The sequence below is a fragment of the Protopterus annectens genome, chromosome 2.part0 (genome assembly GCF_019279795.1).
Source record: "Protopterus annectens isolate FY-2018-M chromosome 2.part0, PAN1.0, whole genome shotgun sequence".
NCBI classification, from domain to species: domain Eukaryota; kingdom Metazoa; phylum Chordata; order Ceratodontiformes; family Protopteridae; genus Protopterus; species Protopterus annectens.
Window position 1 is genome coordinate 52,501,318 of NC_056728.1, and position 13,778 is coordinate 52,515,095.

The following is a 13,778-nucleotide window of genomic DNA, read 5'->3' on the forward strand; positions in this document are numbered from 1 at the left end:
AAGGAGAATAAGAAGCCTCAGGAAGGTCTGTATGTTCTGATTCATCAGAGGAACCATCAGTGGATACTGGTTCAGGGGGCTCTGCTCTAGGTCTCTTTTCTGGAGGTGGGAGAGAGGACCTGTCTGGATGAGGCTGGGATCCACGAATTAAAGAAATTAAATCCTCAGCCAAAGATAGCATATGAGAGCTAGTGCTGGGCCTGTGTGAGGGGGGTTTGGCAGGCACAGTTTTGGAAGCTTTGGCTGCTTTAGCCCTGGCAAAGGCCTTGACAGACATGGCTGCAGGAGGCCTAGCAGCTCCACGTGCAGGGGTTGAAATATCCAGGAGAATTGTGTCTGATAATTCCTGAGAAACCGCAACAGAAGGCTGGATTTCAGAAGCAGATTCTACCAGGTTAGAGGAGGCCTCGGTAGGAGGCATGGTTTCGGCTGGAGAAAGAACCGCTTGCTCGGTTTCGGCCGAAACCGAGACACTCGCGGTTTGCTTAATCGCGGTTTCGGCAGAGACCGCGGACCGCGAGTGCCGGTCCTTCTCTTTTCGTTTTTTGGAAATTTGCGTTGGAGGATCCGACGGCATAATATAGGCAAAATCAGAGCCGAAAATTTGTTCAGCAAACTCCGACCGACGTCTAAGCGTCCGTCGGTTAAAAGAAGCGCAGGCTAGACAAGCTGCTACGTCGTGGTCTGGGCCTAAACAATGTATACAGTAGGAGTGGAAATCTTTATGAGGTATTTGTTTCCCACAAGATAAACAGTTATTCACTTTCTCTAACATCGGCTGAGGCAAGAAAGAGTCCCCAACGGGGTACTTAGCTTTTTAGAAGTCTTCGAAGTAGTATTCGGTAGTAGTAATCTCTGGATCTGACCGACCGGCACTTGCGAACAGCTTCTGCTTCGGGCGCCACGCGGCAAGAAAGACTGAGGAAAATGGCGTCGGCTGATGCCTTTATACCCGAATAACTGCAGCTATGACGTCGGGTGAAGTGCGACACCAGCCGAGGCCAGACCCAGACTTTGGAATCCGGCCGACCGAAGGGCTGCCTGACGACAGGACAACCCATTTGTAAAGACTGCAGATGCATCCTTGAAGGACATCAGCTTCTGCTTCGGGCGCCACGCGGCAAGAAAGACTGAGGAAGATGGCGTCGGCTGATGCCTTTATACCCGAAAAACTGCAGCGATGACGTCGGGTGAAGTGCGACACCAGCCGAAGCCGGACCCAGACTTTGGAATCCGGCCGACCGAAGGGCTGCCTGACGACAGGACAACCCATTTGTAAGGACTGCAGATGCATCCTTGAAGGACATTCTGGAAGATTTAGAGGAAATAGATGGAGGCCGAGACGACTTCTCTCTCGGCTCCGACAGACCAGGGGACCGGCTCCAACACTATCGGCACCGGATCTGGAACCATATGGACAAGTACCGGCACCGAAGGAGACTTCGGGGCCGAGGGAGGAGAGTCTGAGCTGCACACCTCCAACGGCTCCGAGAGCAAAGGAGCCGAAGCAGGTGATTCGCCTCTCGATCCCCCAACCTGCGGCTCCGACACCAATGGAGCCGAGGAAAGAGGTATCGAGGCAGACCCTTCCACCCGAGGCTCCGAAGCCATTGGAGCCGAGGAAGAAGAGGTCGACCTGTGCTTCTTGGATGTCGGCTCCGAAGGACTGGTCGGAGCCGACTACCTTTTCTTTTTTGAAGCTGGAGAGGAAGGAGAAGCCAAAGCTTCCTCAAAGGAGGGCTTAATAAGGCCCTTAAGGATCAATTTATTTTTATGTTCTTGAAGGACCCTAGAGGAAAAAGCATGACACACACTACGTGTTTCCTGCAAATGTTTCGGTCCTAAACAATATACACATACAGCATGGCTATCGGTAATGGACATTTTATAATTACACTTGGTGCACTTTTTAAACCCAGACTTCTGTTCTTTAGAAATCCTGTCACACCACTGTTTTACCACAATGAGACCTTAAGTAGGACACGAGCCCTTCGACTCAAAACAGGACTGACCTGAGATACAGCACACCAAAAATGGGCAGAAGCCCTCTAATTAACGTATTAAAGTAGAAAAACGTACAGCAAGACAATTTCAGCAACCACACAAATAAGGGCAAGGGCCCTCTAACTCAAACGGGCCTTGCCCGGTAACAGAGAAAAAATACCAATCTCACAAGAAAAACAGTTTACACACACACACAAAGCTGTTAAACAGCTGTTTGTTAAATTTATGAAGAAACCCCTAGGTCAAAAGACCAAAAAAGTAACCAAAAACACTACTTAGCTCCAGCCAAGTCGAGACCACGTCTAGCTTGAAAAGCGGCAAACGAGATCTGGGGAAGCAGGCGTGGTGCATTCTGGGATAAGGGGTAGCCCAGCCAATTAGAGACTTCGTTCTATTGTATAGTGGCAGAGTCGGAGCCGATGGATCGGCTCCGAACCCATCAGTTATGAATGTAGGTGAGATAGGATCCCATTACATCTGATTGTTTTGTTGGGTCAGCAAATGAGGAATTTGAGCTAATGTCCAGGCTGGGCCTTGAGACAAGGTCTTTAGGATTGGGTACCAGTACTGGCGTGGCCAGTCTGGGGCAATCAGGATCATTTTTGGCTTCTCTTGACTGACCTTTAGGAGTACCTTAGGGAGGAGAGACAGTGGAGGAAAAGCATATACTGTAAGGGCTTTCCAGCTGAATGATAGGGCGTCCACTTTCCATGCTTATTTGTGATAAGTCCTTGTGCAGAATCTCTGTAGCTGGCAGTTGGGAGGAGAGGCAAATGGATCTATGTCTGGGTATCCCCATTTCCCTGTTATGCTGAAGATTTGTGGATCTAGTTTCCACTCGTGAGGATCCATGAAGTTTCTGCTTGGTTCGTCTGCCAGAGTATTTGTCTTTCCTGGCAGGAATTGTGCTTGCAGGTTTGCTTGATAAGTCAATGCTGTGTTCCACAAAATCATGGCTTGTCTGCAGAGGGGGTAGGAATGTGTGCCTCCTTGCTTATGTACCACATGACTGCAGTATTGTCAGTCTTTATCAGCAGTTGACCTGGATGAAGTAGGTTCTTGAAGGCTGTCAGGGCATTCTGTACAGCTAGCATCTCTTTTTGATTGATATGAAGATGCATTTGGCTTGCGGGCCATGTGCCCCGAATACATTTTCCTGCCATGTGTGCCCCCCAGGCATAATCTGATGCATCTGTTGTTAGTGTCTGCCTGGCTGTGGCTGAATGGCTATCCCTTGTTGTGGTGACAGGCCTGTGCCCACCATCGAAACTCCTGTTGCAGGCAGGGAATGAGAGTAATTAATGTTTCCAGACTGTGATAATGTTGAGTCCAAACACTTTTTAGATACCATTGTAGTTTCCTCATATGGAGTCCTGCATATTGAATTAGTAGAATGCAGGATGCCATGAAGCCCAAAGCCTGCAGAATTTTTCTTGCAAATAACTGGCTCTTTGTTGCCATCATTTCGAAGTAAGAAGTCAGTTGCCTTTGTTTGTCTGGCGCGAGATAAGCCATCTGGGCAGTTGTATTTAAGCTTGCACCCAGGAATATTATCTCGAGAGGGTACCAGTTTTGATTTATTTTCGTTCACTGTGTACCCTAGGCAAATTAGTAATCTTTTTACAAACGTCAAGATGCTTTAGTAGAATGTTCTTGTTCTCTGCTTGTATAAGGCGGTCGTCCAAGTAGGGATATATTTGTATTCCTCTTTGCAAAATGCAATTACTGGTGCCAGGCATTTTGTGAAGACTCTGGGCGCAGTAGATAAGCCAAAGGGCAGTGCAGAGAATGGGTAGTGCATTGAGCCAGCTATGAATCTGAGGCATCTTCTGCAAGATTGTCTTATTGGGACATGCAGGTATGCCTCTTTGAGGTCCAAAGTTACAAGCCAAGCCTTCTTGCCCAGCATGGGTAGAAGCTGCTGCAGAGTCAACATTTTGAATTTTGGAACGTCCAGAAAAGTGTTTAGAATAGACAGGTCCAGTATTGGTCTCCAGGCTTTGTCCTTTCTTGGTACCAAGAAAAGTCTGGAGTAAAATCCTTGTCCCTGCTCTTGCTGTGGTACTCGTTGAACAGCCCTCATGTCCATAAGGGATGAAAAGTACAGTTTTGTACCTACCATAAATGTAGATGTTCGAGTGTATACACTGCTGCAGTCATTACACTAGGGTTATCCTGCCGTCAGGCAGTTCCCCAGTCAGCCTGAGTTCCAAAGTCTTGGTCCGGCAATGCCATTTTCTTCAGTTTTTCTTGCCCCAGATGTCAGGTGCCCCCAAAAAGGTAGGCAATTCAAATTGCTAATAAAACATACATAAGAAAAGCAATCAACAACTTTCAGTTACCAGCAAATGCTCCCCATAGGTAGTAAAGGGTAGAAGACATAGGTACGTACCAGCAAGTAAGAGGGGAAAGGAGGGAGGGTAACCTGGACTGCAACAGTGTATACACTCGAACATCTACATTTATGGTAGGTACAAAACTGTACTATGTTCATCGTGTTACACTGCTGCAAGTCATTACACTTAGGTAGAATCCCAAAGCTGAGGTAGGGTGGCTGGTTCTACAAGGCATTAGGGATGGCTATAAGGCCCTGCAGCACTGCAGTGGCAAAGCCAGCTCTGGATTTAGAGTATAGAGGCAGATGGTAATGCTTAGTGAAGGTATGTACAGAACTCCAAGTTGCTGCTTTCAAATGTCCTTGGTAGGTACTCCTTTGAGGTAGGCAGTTGAAGTGGCTGTTGACCTGGTGGAGTGAGATCTAATGCTGTTAGGTACAGGTTTCCCATGGTGTACATAGCAGAAACGTATAGTGTCCTATCTGTTTTGAAATGGCTTTTCCCTGTGCTCCTGCAGCATATTCTACCAATAATTGCTCAGTTTTTCTGAAAGCTTTGGTTTTGTCCAAGTAAAAGCGTAACTGCCTGTGTATGTCCAAAGAATACAGTAGTCTCTCCCCTTTATTCTGTGGATTTGGATAAAAAGTTGGCAAGTTAATAGTTTGGTTTAGAGCCACATTTGATACCACCTTTTGGCATAAAAGTAGTGTTAGTTCTTAAAGACACCCAGCCTTGGTGGAAAATGATGAAAGGTTCCACTGCCATTAGTGCTTGTAATTCTGAAACTCTTCGTGCTGATGTTATTGTCAGGAGAAGAGCAGTTTTCCAAGAGATATATTTTAAATCTGCTGTGTTAGCTGGCTCAAAAGGAGGTAACGTTAATTTTTCCAACATGAACTTGAGGCCCCAAGTTGGAGTAGGTGCTCTACGGGGCGGTCTTATGTTTTTAGCCCCTCTGAGGTACTGTTTTAGCAAGGGGTTAGAGAAAATTGGTGGATCCGTGTTGTAATGAGCAGAGATGGCAGAGGCATGGATCTTGATGGATGAAAAGGAGAGGCCTTTGTCCAGCATCTCAGTTAAATATTGTAGTATCTGAGGAATATTTGGGACAAGAGGGTCAAGGCTGTGAGCCTGGTTCCAGGAACAGAATCTCTTCCATTTATCCGAATAGGCTTTCCTGGTACTAGGCCTTCTGGCCTCCAGAATGACATCCATAACAGCTTTGGAGAGAGGCATTTCTTGCTTGACTAAGGAATCTTCCATGCGCAGTAGATAAGCCAAAAGGCAGTGCAGAGAAATGGTAGTGCATTGAATCAGCTATGAATCTGAGGTATCTTCTGCAGTTTTGTCTGATAGGGACATGCAGGTATGCCTCCTTGAGGTCCAAGGTTACGAGCCAAGCTTTCTTGCCCAGCATGGGAAGAAGCTGCTGTAGTGCCAACATTTTGAATTTTGGAACATCCAGGTAAGTGTTTAGAGAAGAAAGATACAGAATGGGCCTCCAGGCTTTGTCCTTTCTGGGAACCAGAAAGAGTCTAGAGTAAAATCCTTGTCCTTGCTCCTGTGGTGGTACCTTTTGAATAGCTCTCATATGTCCATGAGTGCTGTAATTTGTTTTTGAGCCTCTGCCCATTGATTTGGTGGCAGATTTGGCATTCCTTTTAACCTTGGCAGTGTGTGAAAGTGGAACCTGTAACCTTGAGGTACAATGCTGAGAACCCATTTGTGTTTGGTGATCATATGCCAGTTGTGATAGAAAAGTGCCAGTTTTCCTCCCAAGGGGGCTGCCAAGAGAGAACTGTTTGGCAGCTGTAGTGGGAAGTCATTGGGGCTGTTTTTTATATGGTTGGGGCCTGTCTTCCCCTTCTTTCTGGGCTGATGCACCCCATTGTCGAGGCCTGTAAGGACCTTGTGGTTGACCTCTACCTCTTGGACGTCTGTATCTGCCCCCTTGAGGTCCATCTGTAAACTGGACCAATTCTTTGTTGGCCAATTTCTGCTACATCGAGGAGGCTGAACCTGTAAGAAATCCTTCACCGTTTGCACAGATTTTGCCTTATCCTCCATTTTCTTTAATACCTCTTCTGCCTTAACTCCAAATAAGACATCCTGCTGCAAAGGTGCATCCAATAGTTTTGCTTTGACATGATCTGGTAACGTATGTTCTTTTAACCAAGCATGTCTTCTAATGACAGAACCTGTAACTGCTGCTCTACACGAGGCCTCTAAAGAATCAAAACCACATTGCAAAGTATGTTTTCCCACTTGTTCAGCTGCATGCAATAAATCCTGCATTTCCTTAAAATTAGGAGGATCTGAGTCTGGAATCATTTTTTGTTTCAAATGAGACATCAAATATTGCTGATATTTTAGCATGTGAAACTGGAAATTTAAGGCCCTCATTGCTAAAGTTGCAGATGTATATACTTTCTTCCCCCATCTGTCTAATGCTCTGGAATCCCTGTCAGAGGGGACTGGATTCTTTGCTGATGAGGCCTTAACTCCTTTGGGGCCCTGAGAAATAGTTTCAGGGTCAGCAACAGGGCTCTTATAAAGAAATTTGTGAGAGAGTCAGGGACTCTGTAGTATCTGTCAGGCTTAACTGGGACTGGAGGTAAAGAATCAGGATTTAAGCTGGATTCAGTATACACATCATCCACAATATCCAACAGTGGCAGAAGAGCAAGGGGTCTGTGTTGAGGTAATAAAAGGAAGTCTCTGAGCCTTTTCTTGGATTCTGAGTAATCCTGGCCTTACCAATGGAAATGCTCCCTCATGGTATGCAAGGTTTCCCCAAAGGAGTAGTCCTCAGGCGGAGAGGCTGATGGAATTGATTCCTCAGCATCAGAATCCTCATAAGGGGGTAAAGAGTATCCTAGGTCTGAGGATGAATCTGAAGAGATGGATACCTGGTTGGATGAGTCATAGTCTGCATCCTGTCTAGGCCTTTTATCAGGAGGGGGATGGAACCCCCTGATCAGAGTGATTAGGTCTTTGGCCATTTTGAGCATTTGTTTCTTAGGCATGGAGGCCTGTCCTGGAGAATGCTGTATTTATTTCTTTGTTTTTAAAGGAGGTTTAGACTTGGCAGAAGATTTAATGCTTAATGGAGTAGGTCTGAAAACACCCTCTGAAGCTGCGGGTTGTTCAGCTACTCCGGATCCCTCTGAAGGGTTAGTTTCGGTAGGCTGAAAATCTTGTCCGTCCGAAGGCCCAGCCATCTCCATGTGGGAGTCAGAGGCGGCCTGTGGTTCTAAAGAAGCGGCTGTCAGGGGCTGCGAAGGTGCCTGGCTGAAAATCGGAGAACAGGTGACTGGCCTAGAAGAGGCTTCGTAAGTTTTGGGCCTCGGATGCTTGTCCTTGTCTTTGCGCTTTGTGTGTATTCCGGTCGTCGGAAGTTACGACGGCATGGTGTAATTGAATTTTCTGCCAAAATAATGTCGGGTAAAATCAAACCCGACATTTAATAGTGCGCTTGTTAAACCTAGCGCAAAACCGACAAACCAGTGACGGTGTGGTTTGGGCCTAGGCATAGGATACAATAAGAGTGGAAATCCTTATGAGGTATTTGCTTCCCACAAGAAATACAGTTATTAACTTTTACTGACATCGGTCTGAGGCAAGAAAAAGTTTCCCCAATGGGGTACTTGGCTTTGTAGAAGACTTCGGTTCTGGATTCGGAATGAAAATCTCAGGAGTCAGCCGACCGGCACTTGCGAACTGCTTTTGCTTCGGGCACCGCGCAGCAAGACTGGAGAAAATGGCATCGGCTGCATCTTATATACCCCTGTCGCACTGACATCAGGGAGGAGGCGACAGCAACCGACGCCGGACCAAGACTTTGTAACTCAGGCCGACTGGGGAACAGCCTGATGGCAGGATAACCCTAGTGTAATGACTGCAGCAGTGTAACATGAGGAACATCTTGCTTTTGTGCCACTGCCCACTGATTGTGTGGCAGGTCTGGCATAACTTTTGTTTTTGGAAGGGTGTGAAAGTGGAACCTGTAGCCCTGAGACACTATATTCAAGACCCATTTGTCCTGGGTGATCATGTGCCAATTTTGTGAAAAAAGTGCTAGTTTTCCCCCTAAGGGTGCTGCCAAAAGAAGAGAGTGTTTGGCATTGGCAGAGGAAAGTCATTGGGACTGTTTCCTGTATGGCTGCGATTTGTCTTCTCTGCTTTTGGAGGTAGAAGCACCCCACTGTTTAGGCCTGTATGAGCCTTGGGGCTGGGATCTGCATCTAGGGCATCTGTATCTGCCTCTTTGTGGCCTGTCTGACACTGGAAAGGAACAATTCTTAGAAGGCCTGTTCCTGCTAAATCTGGGTGGCTGTACCTGTAGGAAATCCTTAAATGTCTGCATAGATTTTGCTTTATCCTCCATTTTCTTTAACACCTCTTCTGCCTTAACACCAAACAAAGTATCATGCTGTAATGGAGCATCCAATAATTTTGCTTTAACATGATCAGGCAGATTATGTTCCTTTAACCAAGCATGCCTTCTAATGATAGAACCCGTTAACAGCAGCCCTGCCAGAGGCCTCCAGTGAATCAAAACCACATTGCAAAGTATGCTTTCCCACTTGTTCAGCTGCATGCAATAAATCCTGCATTACCTTGTTATCAGAACATTCAGAATTTGTCAACATTTTCTGTTTTAGCAGTGACATTAAGTATTGCTGATATTTAAGCATATGAAACTGACAATTTACAGCCCTTACAGCCAAGGTAGCAGAAGTGCAAACTTTTTTCCCCCATCTGTCCAGTGCCCTAGAATCCCCATCAGAGGGAACAGGGTTTTTTGCAGTGGAAGCTTTGACCCCTTTGGGACCCTGAGATATAGTTTCTGGGTCAGCAGCAGGGTTTTTATATAGAAATTTATGAGAGTCTGGGACCCTGTAGTATCTGTCTGGCTTAACAGGTGCAGGGGGTAAAGAGTCAGGAGACAGCCCGGACTCTGAAAATAGATCATCTACAACGTCTAGAACAGGTGGAACAACAAGAGGTCTGTGCTGAGATAGTAAAAGAAAGTCTCTGAGCCTTTTCTTAGATTCGAGTAATCTTGGCTCTCCCAGTGAAAATGCTCCCTCATGGTATGCAGGGTTTCCCCAAAAGAATAGTCCTCAGGAGGAGAGGCTGAAGGAATAGATTCTTCAGCATCAGAATCCTCATAGGGAGGATCCCTGTTCAGAAGAGGAGTCAGAGGAAATGGAAACCTGATCAGAAGAGTCATATTCTGTCTCTTGCCTAGGCCTCTTATCAGGTGGGGATGGGAACCCCTGATCAAAGTAATTAGGTCTTTGGCCATTTTAAGCATCTGTTTCTTAGGCATGGAAGTCTGTCCAGGAGAATGCTGTACTTGTTTCTTTGTCTTTAGAGCTGTTTTAGTCTTTGCCTTTGAAGCTGAGGTATGCTTGACATATCTGTGTAGGTCTGAAAACACCCTCAGAAGCCGATGCCTGCTCAGCGGCTCCAAACCCATCTGACGGAATAGTTTCAGAGTGTCCAATACCTTGAGTATCCAGAGGCCTAGTCGGCTCCACGTGGGAGTCGGAAGCGGCCTGTGGCTCTGAGGTAGCGGGCGTCAGGGGCTGCGAAAGTGCCTCACTGAGAACTGGCAACTGGCCTAGCGGAGGCCTCGTCGTCTGTTTTCGACCTCGGATGTCTGTCCTTTTCCTTGCGTTTTTTATAAACTCCGGTCGTCGGCTGTTCCGACGGGATTATATAATTAAATCTTCAGCCAAAGTAATGAAAGGCAAAATCGTACCGACGCTTAATAGTGCGTTGATTAAACCTAACACAAAACCGACAGCTAGCAACGTCGTGGTCTGGGCCTATGCAAGGAATACAGTAAGAATGAAAATCCTTATGAGATATTTGCTTCCCACAAGAAATACAATTGTTAACGTTTTCTGACATCGGTCTGGAGCAAGAAAAAAGTTTCCCCAATGGGGTACTTAGCTTTATTGAAGACTTCGGATCTGAAATTCGATTTGAAAGTCTCAGGAGTTGGCCGACTGCTTTTGCTTCGGGCACCGTGCGGCAAGAAAGACTGAAGAAAATGGTGTCGGCAACATCTTTTATACCCCTGGCGCACTGACATCAGGGAAGAGGCCACAGCAACCGACGCTGGACCAGGACTTTTGAATTCAGGCCGACTGTAGGTAGCCTGCCAGCAGGATAACTCAAGTGTAATGACTGCAACAGTGAAACACGATGAACATCAATGGTACTTTAGTGAGGTACTGAGAAAATCGGTAGTTAAAAACGGGTATAGGAAACTGCTTAATGATACAGAAAGGTAAGGGAGGTAGGACAATAAAGATAAATAGAATATAGAATTCTTGACAGTAATGCACAAAAAAGGCTAAATACATCTCCAAAGCTTGAAAGCAACAGGATCTGCACCTGAACGGTGGCAAATAAGACTGTAGTATGTTAGGTTGGTGGGGCATTATGGGTAAAGGAGCTTGAGAGTTTTTGGAACCAAAGAGCTAGTAGAAATGGCCGAGTCGGATCAGAGTCTCTTCAATCCAAACGCATCAGATGAGGAATGAATGAAAAGATCATTTTTCAAAAAATTTTCACAGAAGCACAACCTAAGTAAAATCCCTTCAGCCAATGTGACAGTCCAACAAAAAGTATTTCCTAGCATAAAAAAGTATGTTATTCACAAAAATACATTCTTCTTCTGAAAATAAACACAGTGGAAGGTCTTCCTAAGAAGGGTACTTATTTGCCCAGCCTCCAAAGGATCATTAGCTAACAGTCATTTCAATTAAGCCCGCAGAGACTAAGCACTTCAGCAGTAAGAAAGTTCTGAAGCTTTTGGCACCCAAGTTGCCTTCTGTACGGCTCTGTTCAAGCCACTGGCAGTTTTGAGTATGTGGAGGCCCCAAAATTTTAAAAGCTGGCTAGTGGTTATATCCAAGGCACGGACATAATCAGAAGCAGCTTAAGCTACTGCAACAGTGATCTAAATGTTGAACATAAGGTTGACACTAGATGTAGATGATAAAAGCAATGAGATAACTGATTAAACTGGCAAGACAGACTAAGAGCTGAACTTAAAAAACCCAGCACACAGTGTAGAATGTCATAAAATATGTTTAAACTACTGTGACTAAGGAAAGCAATATGCACATTGCTGTTGTAGTCATAACCCCAAGTACAACCACTGGATCAAAGATATTGAGACAGGAATGTTAATGTACAAGATCATCTTTCAAACATCAGTACTGTCAGGAATTTAATTCACCTAATATTTTGGTCCATCTTCTGAGAAACTGAGCAGTGTCAAATCCACTCAAAGTGAACAAGCATGGAGTAAACGTGTACAGCAACAGATGCACAAATCACAGAGCCTGACCTAACCAATGACATCATAGGGGACCGTCATTTTATAGACTTGGCAATTTTTAGTTCTGTTTTATTTATTTTAATTCTTTATTTCCAGTTAAGTAAGCTGGACCTAGGACTCTTTCAGGGACTACCAGAGTTTTATAAGCAAGGACAACATTTATCAGAAATATTATAATCTTTGACCTTCAAATGAAAAATACAATGATCTTCTGTTATACTTGAATATTGTCAAAGATAATGAATATACTATAAGTGTAATCAAAGGTTAGTGTAGTGACTTTTCCAGTGAAAGATAAATCACGCAGAAAAATCACCATCCACACAAAACAAAGTTCATCCCTGTCCATAGTCAAGCGCAACTTGGATCTATGGATGAGAAACAGAAAATTTACCCCAGCAGTACCCACTGTATTACAAACGCTCACAGGCAGCTCCTAAATCCTCTCTCATACATGGGTCGCCCTCAAAATTATCTGTGATAGGATTCCAGTTATTTACATTTGGGGTAATATAATTATCAACCATGACATGCGTAAGGCCAATCTCTAACCAAAGGGGATGGGTTAATTTGAGCACAAAAAGGGAAACTGGCTAGGCTTAAAATGGCCCACAAGGGCAGCTAGTCTAGTACTTGCATATAAAAATGTTACAAATCACATTTTTCACCACCAAACACTAAGTATATAAAGTTTATTTCATTAATTTTCCTATTTTACACATTTATAAAAAGACTATCTTTGACATTTTCATCCGATATGACTAGACATATTTAAGTAGGCTAGGCACATTAGTTTACCCTATATTCCTGAAGCACTCTTATTTGCTTTCTTTAAACTGGTGAATTTTTGAGCTGTTTAAAAAAGTTTTTAATAATTTGAACTACTGGATTTTTCAGGTATACTGGTCCAGCATGGCTAGTGCAATTTATAGAAAACCCCTTCCTTGGCTGCCAGTGTAAAGAGTAGTCTCACCAGTGGTGTATAGTGTAACTTTAATACTTGGGGAAAATATATGTACACAATAAGTTTGATTTTTAATGTGTAGTTTACTCAGCTGAGGTCAGCTGAGGATGGCAGTATCTTTTAAATACAAGAGAGTGTTAAGTAGCAATCATCCTCTAGCAATGACCGACAGCCACTGTCCACCCCCCAGTTCCTTTAAGCATTGCCGACCTAACCCAAACATACTAAAGCTGATACTGCTCAGTGTCAGGAGTCTAATAAAACTCCATTCCCTGTAAGCTCTCGTCACTATGAAGACACAAATGCCTGCATAGTTACGGAGACAAGTTTAAACCTGTGGAGGGCAACCTAGCAATACATGGCTACATCTTCAACAAATTTAGTTTAGCAACAGCACAGAAATGGACAAAAGGAGGAGGGGTCTCTATTTACATGAAGAATAACCACAAGTATAATGATCATGAGTTCCTCTGTGTACAAGTCACCATAAGCAAAGTCCCACATCATATCCTTGCAAACTATGTGTCGCCCTTTATAACCATGGAAATACATACCACTTACTTAAATGAACTTGAGTCACTCTCCATTCAACCCAACACCATAACCATTGCCGACTTCCAACTAGCCCATTACAGAGAGAATCACACGCAATCTCAAACTTATAGGTTTAAAGACTCCTGGACTTTGTCAACATGAATGCCCTTAAACTAGGGGGGGTCAAATATCCTCGACCTACAGTCCTCACCAACATGGGAGAGTTGTGCTCCAACTGTAACATTCTCACTGGTCAGGTCGGACTACAAAGCTATCTAATCTGAAGTAAAAATAAAAACAGATATCAGGTAACCCTTTCAGGCATTAGTCCAAGATTAACTCTTAAGTAGCCCTCCCAATACATATGTGGAATCGTTCACAAAAACCCTGTATAACTGTATATACAGCTACACAGAGGCAGTGGTACCTACTGGAAATAAGCATAGGACTAACTCTAAAAACAAGCCACCCCGGTGGAATTCCAACATCAATATGTTGTACAACAAAGGGATGAAAAGCACGGCCAAAAAATTGAAAAGTACAATGCTCAGCAAGGTACGTGCTCCCTCAAACTAAA

General features: G+C 44.6%; 1 protein-coding gene across 3 annotated transcripts in view; it reads right to left on the reverse strand.

Moving 5' to 3' along the window:
• Window positions 1-13,778, reverse strand: part of CREB1 (cAMP responsive element binding protein 1) — a 1,172,277-nt gene that overhangs the window by 1,064,268 nt on the left and 94,231 nt on the right. The gene's annotated exons all lie outside the window — the stretch shown is intronic.